Genomic DNA, 13220 nt, shown 5'->3' with positions numbered 1-13220 from the left:
ATTAAAAGTTGAAAATGGTCTAAATTTCTCTCTATAGTAGAGAGAAAAATTAACAAACTAAAGCTGTAAAAAAACATGCATGAACCTAAAATTATAATGTAGAGTGAAAAAATCATAGTGCTGAAAAATGTGTATGAAATATAAATAATCTATAGATATATAAACCTTAAAAAGATATGAAGCCATTCTGTATGTTTATGATACATAAATAGAATCTACATAGAAAAATATATACATATATGCATAGATATACACATAGAAAGAAACATAGAATGATAACTAATTCAGTGTATTTACCACTTGGGGCTTGTTGGGAAAGGTGATCTTGGAAAGTTCCCAGAGTGTGTCAGCTGCTTTAGCAAAGTTGTATTTTTTATTATTTAAGCTGAGTGTTAGGTTTCTAATTTAACTATTTAATAATGCTTCATAATAAAGCAATATTAGGAAACATTCTAGTTGAATTTTTATTCATTCATTAAATCTGACAAGGTTTGAATCTATGTCTTTAACCTTTGCCCCTTCCCTAAAATAATCAACCACAACCAAATTAGATCCTTTTAATCAAAAATGTTTTATAATCAAAGTGGTGCTCTTAGAAGTATGGGTCCAGTGCAAAGGCTGCTCTTGGCTGCAACAAACAATAAATTATCAACTAGAGAGAAATACTAGGGGCTATATGAAGTGATAAAGAGCTAACATCTTATCTTAGATTTCACCCAGCCTTTCAATGGATGCTGGGGGAACATTGGCTAGCCAGAGAGACTCCAGCCCTGCTCTCATTATGGCATGTGTTTAGTAGAGAAAATAGAGACAAATTAAATAATCATATAGACCTATAAAAGATATATCCAAGAGAATTGATCAGAGAGGTTAGGAATTATCTCTTGGAGGGGAAAGTGATAAATCAACTATCTGTAGGACAAACAAAGGGATGAGGAGACCTTTTCTAGCAGAGGAAAAAGCAAGTTTAAAGACCTTGTGTCCAGAGTACAGAGAGCAAGGTCTGTAATAAAGTTGGAGACTATGAGAAAAATAGAAGAAAAAAAAGAGAAATTTAGGTTACCGCTTATTTTAATCTTGACCTTACCTCCCACTGTCAACTCTCTAATCATTATTCTTTAAACACCAGTCTTTATTAATTTATTCATCTTTAGTTTTAGGGTAACTATTTACAAAAAAAAGCTGAAGAAAGGCTTGTTGTGTAAGACTACAGCACGCACATACCAGTAACGCTCCGTTACTGTGAGCTGTCATTAATATTGGAAAATATTTTCCAAATTTAAAATCTGTCTCTGTAATGGAGTCCTCTGTAATCCAATTGTAGCTTAATAAATGTTGTTGATTTTTAGATCTCATCTTAAATATTTTTTTTGGTGGGTGGAGACCAAAAGGAGCTGGGAAATTTTTCCTTGCTAACATGAAAAGATACAAAAGAGAGTACAGTACTTTGTGTCTTTTCTTTATTAAAAGCATGTTATTAACTATCATTTAACTCTGATTTGTCAGACCATAGAACAATTGATATTTTCAATACTCCAGGGAGGACTGTCACTTTAAATTTTTTTTACTCTAAGGGTCTTGAGAGCTTTCTACATGAACTAAATTATACTAATTTTCACTGTACAGTATGTGATGGCATAACAATATAACATTAAATATCTTTTGGGGATAAGGAAATGGCTATATGAGAATCTAAGAATAAGTAATTTATCATGTGTTTTTTAAAGGAAAGAAATGATCAGGTTGGTTCTACTCTTTATAATCTTTGCCAGTCTCATTTTTTCCATGTCACTGTTCAAACGCAAGATTTCTCTAATTTTATGAAAACCATCTGGGACATTACATTTGCTACATAATAGGAAGAATTAAGATAAGTATCATAAATAATGTTCATTGAAATTGAGTACATTCTGTTTTTGCCTCTGCCTTGTCCCCCTATTTTCGCCAGATGTAGTAGAAAGAGTTCCAGACCTGCGGTTAAAATATGGGGTTTGTACTCCCAATTTTAACACATAAGAGCTGTGTTATCCTGGGTCCAAGATTCTCAATCAGCCACATTGGAATAATAATAATAATAATAATAATAATATATACTTTACAAAGTTTTATCCAAAAAATAAGTGAAATGGCATGCATACACACACAACTTAAATCTTCTGGGAAGTAAGGGTCATGTCTTAAGATTCATTGAATACCTAGCACTATGTGAGCACTCTCTTGTATCTAGAATATGCTCAATTTACAGATGACAAATAAGATCCAATAAGTTATTGGAATTAGCATTCCCAAAAAAGTCTTCACTTTCTAAGTAATTTGAGGGGATAAATGAAAGATAGACCATTTCTCTCCCAAAATTATCAAGAAATTTCACAGAAAAGTCTCAAGCAACAGAGATTGATTTAACAGTATATATTTCCCAACTTCTTTTCTGATAAAGCTAAAAACATTTTATACCTCACTTAAAAGTACATGTCTTTGGAAAGAAAATAGCTGGGAGAAATATGTTGGACCATGATTAATTATGGAGAAGATTGAATTGGATTCATGCCAACAAATGAAGCAGCCTTGAAGAAAAGTATATTTTCTCCGTTCTTTAGATCTCTTAAAAACAAAAAAGGATATAAACTCTAAGATGTCCTTGGTCTTCTTGATTTTAGAGGAGAATGATTCACAGATATGAGTGAATGGAATCAATCCTTTTAAATTGGAAAATAATGGAAAAACCATCATTTATTTCTAAAGCAGAAGCTGCTGCTAATATACATGTAAGATTTTAAGAGACTTGATATTTTAAACTGCTTTAGAAAATTTTTTCATATATATTTAGATCATTTGCATTTACAGAGAAGTTGAACTTTTTAAATAGCAGTCATTTGTATTTCAGACAGGTACGCTATCAGACAGAATGAGACATCTGGTAGACCCTATAGGAAGGCATATTAGCTTGAGGATCTGAGGGAAATTCACAAAAGAGAAGGATAATAAAACAGTAAAAATAAACCATATGTTGCTAATGATTTAGAATGTGAGAATCATTCTTTTAAAGCTGAGATCTACTACATATGGATTTAATTTGTTTTCTGAAATCCAAAGCTCACTGTGATTATCAAAATGGTTAAGTTACTTTATATCTGGCAATAAGGAGTATTTTTCTCTGTGACACTGTAAAGGTGCCTTCCATCCATCTGTCCCTTTACTCAGTGGAGAAGGAGTATGACCTAGGACAAAGATGGCCCCAATCAACGCTAAACTTCCCTGTGGCTTTGTTAAAAATCTCTGAAGATTGGAAATTCAATATGCTTTCTTAAACCAATTTTCCACAAAACGATAGGCTATCAAAAACACTGCAAGCTGAAATCAATTGACTATAGGCCCTGAAAAATTCTAGAAACTAGAGGTGGAAGTGACCTTGGAGATTTCTAAGCACCTTTTCATTAGTTGTAGACCCCTGATCTCCAGCATGAAAATCATGAGGATATGTGTTAAAATGTAGATTCTTGGGCCACATCCCAGTCGACTGAATCATACACTTTAAGTGAGAAACTGAAATCTGGCTTTTAACAAATTCCCCAGGTAATTGTCAGGCTCCGTAAAGTTTGATAGTCAGTAATATAGAAAAGTACTGTCCAATATGCAGCCATAGACACATGTGGCTATTAGGTCCTTGAAGTATGGCTTCTTAAATGTGTGAAGCATAAAATATGCTCCAGATTTTGAAGACTCATAAAAAATATATCTTAATAATTTTACATTGATTATATGCTGAAAACTGTAATATTGTGGATACATTGAATTAAATCAATATATTATTAAAATGAATGTCACCATTTCTATATTTTAACGTGGCCACTAGAAAACTGTCAATTACACATACAGCTTACATCATATTTCTTTTGGATGGTACTGCTCTCTAGACTGTAGATATTGATAATAACTTCACATATTTTGTTCAACTTTACACTGAGGCATTCATGTTTTGTTACTCATTTGTTAGAAAATGTAAAGGATATTCACTTTTTATTTTTATTTGTGACATCCAAGTACTAAATTTAACTCTTCTTGCATAAATATAAGCTATTTGTTACAAAGGTATTCTTTAAAGTTAAGAGAAAAATCACTGCTGTAAATAAATTGGCTGTAATTCGAATGCATGAACTTGAACAATTGCCACAGACTCTTAAATTAGGTTACTTAAGGGGCACCTGGGTGGCTCAGTCAGTGAAACGTCTGCCTTTGACTCAGGTCATGAACCCAGGGTCCTGGGATCCAGCCCCATTCAGACTACCTGCTCAGTGGGGAGCCTGCTTCTCCCTTTCCCTCTGCCTGCTGCTCTGCCTGCTTGTGCTCTCTCTCTCTGTGTGTGTGTCAAATAAATAAAGAAAAACTTTTTTAAAAAATTAGGTCACTTTACTAGTAATAACAGTTGACTGCTGTTTATGAATGAGGTTACAACTGCTTCTTCCATATCAAAATGTGTGTGTGTGTGTGTGTGTGCACATGTAGGCACATGCACTTAATACAGAAACTAGTTCATCAAACTAATTACCTACATAACCCAGCCACCCTTGCAATTACACGAAAGTAATGTAACTAAGTTCTGAACAATGGAATCTAGATGGAAATGACAGACCTCACTTTCCTTTCTTTTACTTTTTTTTTTTTTTTTTTTTTGGAGAGGGAATGGAAGGGGGAGGGGTTGGGAAGAGAGAATCTTAAGCAGGCTCCATGCCCAGCATGAGGCTGGACATGGGGCTCAAGGCAGAGCTTGATCTCATAACCCTGAGATCAAGAGCCACACGCTTACTGACTGGGCCACCCGGGCACCCTGGACTGGACTTTCAAATATGATCCATAATACCCTCCCATTCACATTCCTCCATTCTTTTTCTCTATCAGAAAGTGAAATGAAGAAAACGCTAAGGACCCAGAAGAAAATGCTACTGCAAAAATATAAGGGGCCCAACAGTCTTAAGCAGAGGACAATATCCCCAAAAAAGCCTTCCAAAGAGCAACACTCTTCAGATTGTTTTCTGAGTGAAAAATTAATAATAGTAATAGTGTGGTATGTCACTTAAATTTTAGAATTGTTTGATATAGCAGTTAGTCTACCCTTAATAAGTAGATATATTTTTAGAATGCTTTCCTTTCCTTTCTAGATCCAAATAGTAATGTTTCATATGCATTGTGTTCTTGGAGTAAAACTGCTTTTTCTAGGAAACATACAATTTTAGAAAGATAAACCTCATAATACACTATTGCTTATCTTAGACTTCTGTAACTCACCATCTTTTCACGAGTAAAATTGCTTCAATTATTTCATGTTAAAATAGCTTACATTTTCTTATTTTCATTTGTATATGCCAGGATTTGGAAAACTCTTTTCTGTAAAGAGTCATATAGTATAGACTTACACTTCATGAACTTCTATCACAACTAATCAACTCTGCTCTTGTAGCACAAAAGCAGCCTAAACAATACATAGACACATGGGTATCGCTGTGTGCCAATAAAACTTTACAAAAACAGGCAGCCAACCCACAAGCTATAGCTTGACAACCCCTAGTGTGGACTGTTAATTCCTAAAAAGAAACTTGGAGATACTAAATAATATTAGGACAACACAGCACCTTCACTCAGCATGTTAAAAAAATACCACTTATTTTTTATTTATTATACATTCAATTAGATGTACTTTAGTCTTTCTTGTTTAATGTACAGATTTTGGATAGATTTTTTAGGTCTTCAACAAATTTTTTTTCTGTTTACCTACATTGTTTAGCCACTTTGAATATCAGTTTGGGCTTGTCTTGTTTTCTTGCTTGCTTTTGTGCCCTCTATTTCTTTACACACTAAAAAAATTTTTTTATGTATTTGAGTAGAACTTACAGGGCAGTATATTAAAGAGATGGAAGGGAGAAAATGAAATTCAGACAGAAAATAATTAATTACCTAAGACACAAAACAGTCACACATTTAAACTGTCTTGAGCAAAGAAATCTCTTTGCAGCTTTTTTCCTGATAACACTGGTGTTCTTTTCATGTATTATTGCTTGTTAAATTTTTGGAACGTCTTCCTAAATTGTTATTCTATAAGCTCTGTTTTTATGAAAGCTTGATTTAGGCCCCACATCAGTGATTTTACATAATTTTTCTACGTCGACAATGCAATAGAAACAAACTTCCCAAGGAAATAAGTAACCTCTAAGAGAAACAAACACATTGTGGTAATGCATTTCCACCCCTTGGCTTTGACTATAAATTAATCAGACAGCACACAGAAGAGACAAGGGATAAGAAAATTAGTTTCGAATGAATGACTTCCTTTAAAGCACTGAAATCTAATTTGGATGAACTTTTGCTTGATTGTGTCAATTTGATCAAGGCAGAACTAAAACAAGTACTCACATTAGTTCTATCATTCACGTAACCTCTACTGTTGACATCTTAAGAAATGTTTAATTTTTAATCACTTTATGTCATATATCATAAACAAATTTAGTAAGAATAAAGCATCTCATACATATTTTAAATTAAACTCAATTTCAAGACCAAGAATCTTGTGATACAACTTTAAGTGTTCTCTCTTGTTATGTAATAATAGTTGGTCACAAGTTTTCTGTTTAAAATGAAGAACTAAGAGAGATCGTGCTGTAGTCCATTGATGGCCATCAACATGGCAGTTGCCACAGCCACAGTGGCAGGTTTGGGTTTTTACTGCTTCATACTCAGAATGTTCTGGGTTTACTATCAGTAGTTTCCACTTCTGTTCACATACACCTAATAGGAGAAAATAAGGAGGAATTGGGAAAATGTTCCACGAGGAAAAGTGATGAGAGAGGCCCTCCATATGATTCCTGGAGAAAAAGAGCTCTTGTTTTGTAAAGTCAGAAAGCGTTTTCTTAAGAAGTCAAGAATATTTTTCATGAAACCTTGTAACTATATACAATCCAGAAGAAAGTCAGCAATTTCAAGACAGAAATCCATCAGCATTTGAATATATTTATATCAGTCCTGACAATGCCAATTTCCTCTGACCTTCATACTCTTTACCAACTTGAGAGCCTTTAAAAGTGCTGCCCTCAGTCAAAACTGACTCTATTTTTACATTATAAAGTTGAATAGCCAACAATTCTGAACTCACTGAAGAACTAGAGTAAGTTCATCATCTGGTGAAGGCTGAGAAAGAACATTGCTTATTATTGATAAAGTTTCTCATATTTATTCTTCCTTGGAAATAATTCTGGCTCTATACAATTCGTTGTCCTAAGCTAAATATTCAAGAAATTTCAATATTCACTGGAAATAATTTTGGCACGAATGGCCAACTGATTAAAAATCATATTTATGACTTTGGAAAAGAGGACGGTAGGCAGAGTTGAAATAATGCTTCCCTTGTTACAAATGCTGTTTGCTTTATTCATTGTACCACTTCACAGTGTTTTTTGATAATATACTATATATACATATCTGTTGAGCACATACCATGATATCTCTAAGGATGACAACATTGGGGAAAAGACTGATCGTTGTCATCTATAAGAGAACACAAAGAGACACCTCCTCTACATGGATATACAGACCACGAAAAGTATAAGAACCAGAATTTAATTCTATGGACTATAACAAAGTTTCAGAACACCACAGTATGAGGATTTTATCACTCTTTATCTAGAAAGACTCATGGATTTTTCTTGTGGCAGGAAGATTCCAAAAAGATCAATTCATACATCATGACCTTTCAAGGCTGCTGTGTTTCAGAAGCGCCTGTCTAGAGAGATTGATAGGGCTGTTCTGTTCTTGATTTCCTATTGCTCGGTTTCTCTGCCATTAATCTCACACAACCAGGATGGCTAGAAGCAGGGTTAGTGACAGTGTGACAGAACTCAGAGACTCCTTCTAAGGCCAAACAGATGCAGTGTGTCCGTCCTTTGGAAGAATTCCCTCCCCTCTTCAGAATCTTTAAATAAAATAGCACATAAATTCTTCTGCATCTCTTTCTCTCTCCCTCTCTCCCTCCAGCCCTTCCTCCATCTCTCTCTCTTTCTCTCATTTCCAACTCAAGACCTTATATACCGGTTATCTATTTCTAGGCTGTACTAAAAAAGAGCACTATTTTTCTAGTTGTTCCATTAACTTATGTTTTAACTTCTTAATTTTTCCTAATTTTAATTTTTCTGAATTTAAAACAGAACTCTATAGGACAGAAATGGGTCTCGCACTTACAAACACACACACACACACACAACACAGGGGTAGATTGAGGCCAACTAAGGAGGCTTTTAACTGTTAAAATATTCATGTCAGAGAGTTAGTATCTGCTTCATAAGGTTGTTTTTTTTTTTTTCCAGAACTGTACTAAGAAATTCAAAACACTTCCCTGCCTGAGAGATAGCATGTTTAAATTCTTAATGTCTAGGCAGTTTCTGCATATGTCAACTTTTAAAGTTTGCTTATTCATCTATTTACTTTTTCTATGCTATATTTCCATCCCTTCACTGTGTTGCATTATTTCAATGTCAGGAAAAACTACCCTTCTTCTCAATTCATTTATTCTACATAAAAGTTGTAGGCACCTAACATGCGTCAGGCTATAGCACGAAGACTATAAAGGTGAGTAAAATAACCCGAGTTTCTGCCCCCATAGGTTTTAGTCTAGTCAGTAAGTCATACATGATCAAAGAATCCCAGCGGTACTTGTGCTAGCTAGCTCTGGAATTGCTAATGGTCCTCTGATGATGTCAAACAAGGATGTGACCTAGTTCAGAAAGTCAAGGAAGTGCTTGCTGGGGGAAGCAAAAGGGGAACTGAGATGTGAAGGAGGACTAGAAACATTTGTCTTTATTTTTTCTAGCAACATGTTTTTTGTCATTATGGAACACAGTTTCCATTTAACTTGTTTCTGGCAGACCCCGACGGTTGCCAGCACAGCATCCATCCTTTACCCATGTTCCTTCTTGCCGCAGACACTTTGATTTGTTCACCTTTACCCTCCGTCTGTTTGCAGGGAATGTGAGGATGAATGTCAATTGTCTAACCCAATTATAGTAATTCCGTTCTTGCAAGTAATTTGTTCAGTCATATCATGAATTTTAACCCAGCCAGTAAGACATCAGGGGAGGTTTCCTGGGGACTCCTGGGGAAAATGCGTTATAAGGAGATATGTTAGGAAAACTGCAATTTGTGCCTTTGCACGTTGTTGAAGATCCGGTATTTAAAAGAGCTGTAGCCGTTTTGTAACCATAAGCAAGGTGCAGGTGTTCTGTTAAGTGGAGGATGGGGACGTGAAAGGATGGAGGGAACACATGTCCTTGCCGATATCATTTAGCTCTTGGGTTTACTTTGGAGTTCTTGCCTAGTCTCTGGACTGGATCTTTGCGATGATAAACAGCTATCTTTTCTTTTCTTTTCTTTTCTTTTCTTTTCTTTTCTTTTCTTTTCTTTTCTTTTTTGCTTAACAGCTATCTTTAAGCCTCCATTTGTCACTGAAGGAAAATTATCCCAATTGGGGGGGGGGGGTTAAGTTCTGCTTCTTAGATTTGGTTGGCTAATTATAAAATCATAAAAAGAATAATAATAAGAAGAAAAAGACCTGGAAAGATCCACATAATGGTTAACTATAGAGGGAAAAAAACAGCTGGAGGATGGGAGATGACTGACTTCAGCAAGTTCACAAAAAGCATATATTCATTTGTGGCTTTGGCAATCAAAGATTTTTTTTTAAAGCAACAAAATATAACTTTTCTACCTTGTTACAGAAATTAAAGGTTTCCAGGCTTTGAATCATTTCCATGCCTTCGATGCCTGACTTAGAGAGACTACCCAATTAATGTTCCAACTAGTGTTAACTGAATGAATAAATGAACCAAACGTTTTCAAAGTGTCTGGAAAAGGATAAAACCACTGCATACACTTTATTTAATTCCCACTTGACATCAACTTTGTGAGTAACATTATTTCCATTTCGTATATGGAAAAATTCAGCCTCAGAGAGATAGGACATAGCTGTTGAGAGATAGACCTAAAATTTTAACCCAAGGTTTTCTGACTCAAAAGCCCAGAAATTTCTCCAGCAGGCTCTTTTCATGATATATGACCAATAATTAACAAGATGGACTATATTTCGTTTTACTTGTAATTCTCACTCTTTTCACCAATTACTTGAATTCCTTAGATTCTGACTTTTTCTTCTAAAGAGAAAAACAAGTTCCTTCTCTCATTACGCTGTTTTCCTGCATACTATCAGAAAATATTCTAGTTTTTGTCTGTCCCTAATGGGGTCCTTAAATCAGTAGTATAAGAATCACTTGTTAGGCTTAAAAGAAAAGTATTTCTAGGATCCAATATAGTGGTTAGACCCAAGAATATACATTAGATACATTATACAAAACCCTAGAGAGACCCTAGCATATATACCAAAGTTGAAGAACCACCATATTCCACTCAGAAAACACGCTATTCTTGTTAAATAAAACCCACCCATACAGGGGCTCCTGGGTGGCTCAGTCAGTTAACTGTCTGTCTTCGGCTCAGGTCATGATCCTAGGGTCCTGGGATCGAGCCCCACATTGGGCTCCTTGCTCAGCGGGGAGTCTGTTCCCTCACTCTCTGCCCCACCCTCTCCCTCTGCCCCTCCCTCAGCCCCCCCTCTGCCCCTCTCCCCTTCCCCCTGCTCATACTTTCTCTTTCTCTCTCTCTCAAATAAATAAAATCTTAAAAAAAAAAATCCACCCATTCAAAGAGGAAAAAGCCCATTAAGAATAGAAAGAATATCCATGCCTATCTAAAGTAGGATAAAAACAAATCTATTTATTATTTCTTTTTTTTATTTTTAAAAAATTTTTCTTACGTTTTTATTTTAATTCCAGTTAGTCAGCAATTACAGTGTTATATTAGTTTCAGGTGTACAATTTAGTGATTCAACAATTCTATACATCACCCTCCTTCATCCCCATCACCTATTTCGACCATCCCTCCACCCACCTTCCCTTCTGGTAACTATCAGTTTATTCTCTGTAACTAAAAGTCTGTTTCTTGCTTTGACTCTCTCACTCTCTGTCTTCTCTCATTTTTTCCCTTGCTCATTTGTTTTGTTTCTTAAGTCCCACATATGAATGAAATCATATGGTATTTGTCTTTCTCTGTCTTATTTCACTTAACATTCTGCTCTCTAGAATAGCTTTTTTGGAGAAATGTCTCTCTAACTCCATTCAAGTCATTGCAAAGGGCAAGATTTCATTCTTTTTGAAAATTCATTATGGCTGAAAAATATTCCATATATATGGAATGTTATATATATTATAATATATATATTATTTATATATATTATAATATATTCTTTATCTTCTTTATCCATTCATCCATTGATGGACACTCGGGCTGCTTCCTTATCTTGGCTATTATAAATAATGCTGCTATAAACATAGGGATGCATATATCCTTTTGAATTAGTGTTTTTGTATTTGGGTAAATAGCCAGTAGTATAATTGCTGGATTGTAAGGCAGTTCTATTTTTTGCTTTTTGAGGAACCTCCATACTGTTTTCCAGAGTGGCTGCACCAGTTTGCATTCCCACCAACACTACAAGAGGGTTCCTTCCTCTCCACATCCTTGCCAACACCTGTTGTTTCTTGTATTGTTGATTTTAGCCCTTCTGACAGGTGTGAGATGATATCTCATGGTAGTTTTGATTGCATTTCCCTGATGATAAGTGATGATGAGCACCTTTTCGTGTGTTTATTGGTCATCTGGATGTCTTTTTTGGAGAAACGTCTGTTCATGCTTTCTAGCCATTTTTTAATCAGGTTATTTGTTTCTTGGGTGTTGAGTTTTATAAGTTCTTTATATATTTTGGATACTAGTCCCTTATTGGATATTGCAAATATCTTCTCCCATTCTGTAAGTTGCCTTTTCGTTTTGTTGATTATTCCCTTTGCTGTGCAGAAGCTTTTTATTTTGATGTAGTCCCAATAGTTTATTTTTGCTTTTGTCTCCCTTGCCTCAGGAGGCATATCTAAAATGAAGTTGCTATGGCTGATGTCAAAGAAGTCACTGTCTGTGTTCTCTTCTAGGATTTTATGGTTTCAAGTCTCACTTTTAGGTCTTTAATCCATTTTCAATTTATTTTTGTGTGTGGCATAAAAGTGGTCTGGTTTCATTCTTTTGCATGTTGATATTCAGGTTTCCCAGCACCGTTTATTGAAATGACTTTTTCCCATTGGATATTCTTTCCTGATTTGTTGAAGATTAATTGACCATATAATTGTGGGTTTATTTCTGGATTTTCTAGTCTGTTCTATTGATCTAGGTGTCTATTTTGTGCCAGTACCATACTGTTCGGATCACTACAGGTTTGTAATGTAACTTGAAGTCCAGAATTATGATGCCTCCAGCTTTGCTTTTCTTTTTTAAGATTGCTTTGGCTACTCAGGGCTTTTGTGGTTCCATACAAATTTTAGAATTGTTTGTTCTAGCTTTGTGAAAAAGGCTGTTGGCATTTTGATAGGGATTGCATTAAGTGTGTAGATTGCTTTGGGAAGTATAGACATTTTAAAAATATTTGTTCTTCCAATCCATGAGCATGGATGTCTTTCCATTTATTTGTATTGTCTTGAGTTTCTTTCATCAGTTTGTTATAGTTTTCAGAGTACAAGTCTTTCACTTCTTTGGTTAGGTTTATTCCTATGTATCTTATTATTTTAGTTATAATTGTAAATGGGATTGTTCTCTTAATTTCTCTTTCTGCTGCTTCTTTTTTTTTTGGTGTATAGAAATACAACAGATTTCTGTATGTTGATTTTGTATCCTGCAACTTTACTGAATTCATTTACCAGTTCTAGCAGTTTTTGGGTGGTCTTTAGGATTTTCTATATAAAGTATCATGTTATCGGCAAATAATGAAAGTTTTACTTCTTCCTTACTGGTTTGGTTTCCTTTTCTTTCTTTTTGTTGAATGATTGTTGTGGCTAGGACTTCCACTACTATGTTGAATAAAAATGGTGAGTGGACATTTTTGTCCTGTTCCTGACCCTAGGGGTAAAGCTCTCTGTTTTTCCCCAGTAAGGATGATGTTAGCTGTGGGTTTTTCATAGATGGCCTTTATTATGTTGTGCTATGTTCCCTCTAAACCTATTATTTTGAGGGTTTTTATTATTATTTTCTTATTTCTTAATATTTAAAATAAATACTTGACTCTAAAGAAAACACATGGCTTTTCTGTAACA

This window comes from Ursus arctos, unplaced genomic scaffold (genome assembly GCF_023065955.2).
Source record: "Ursus arctos isolate Adak ecotype North America unplaced genomic scaffold, UrsArc2.0 scaffold_15, whole genome shotgun sequence".
NCBI lineage: Eukaryota > Metazoa > Chordata > Mammalia > Carnivora > Ursidae > Ursus > Ursus arctos.
This window is presented reverse-complemented; position numbering follows the sequence as displayed.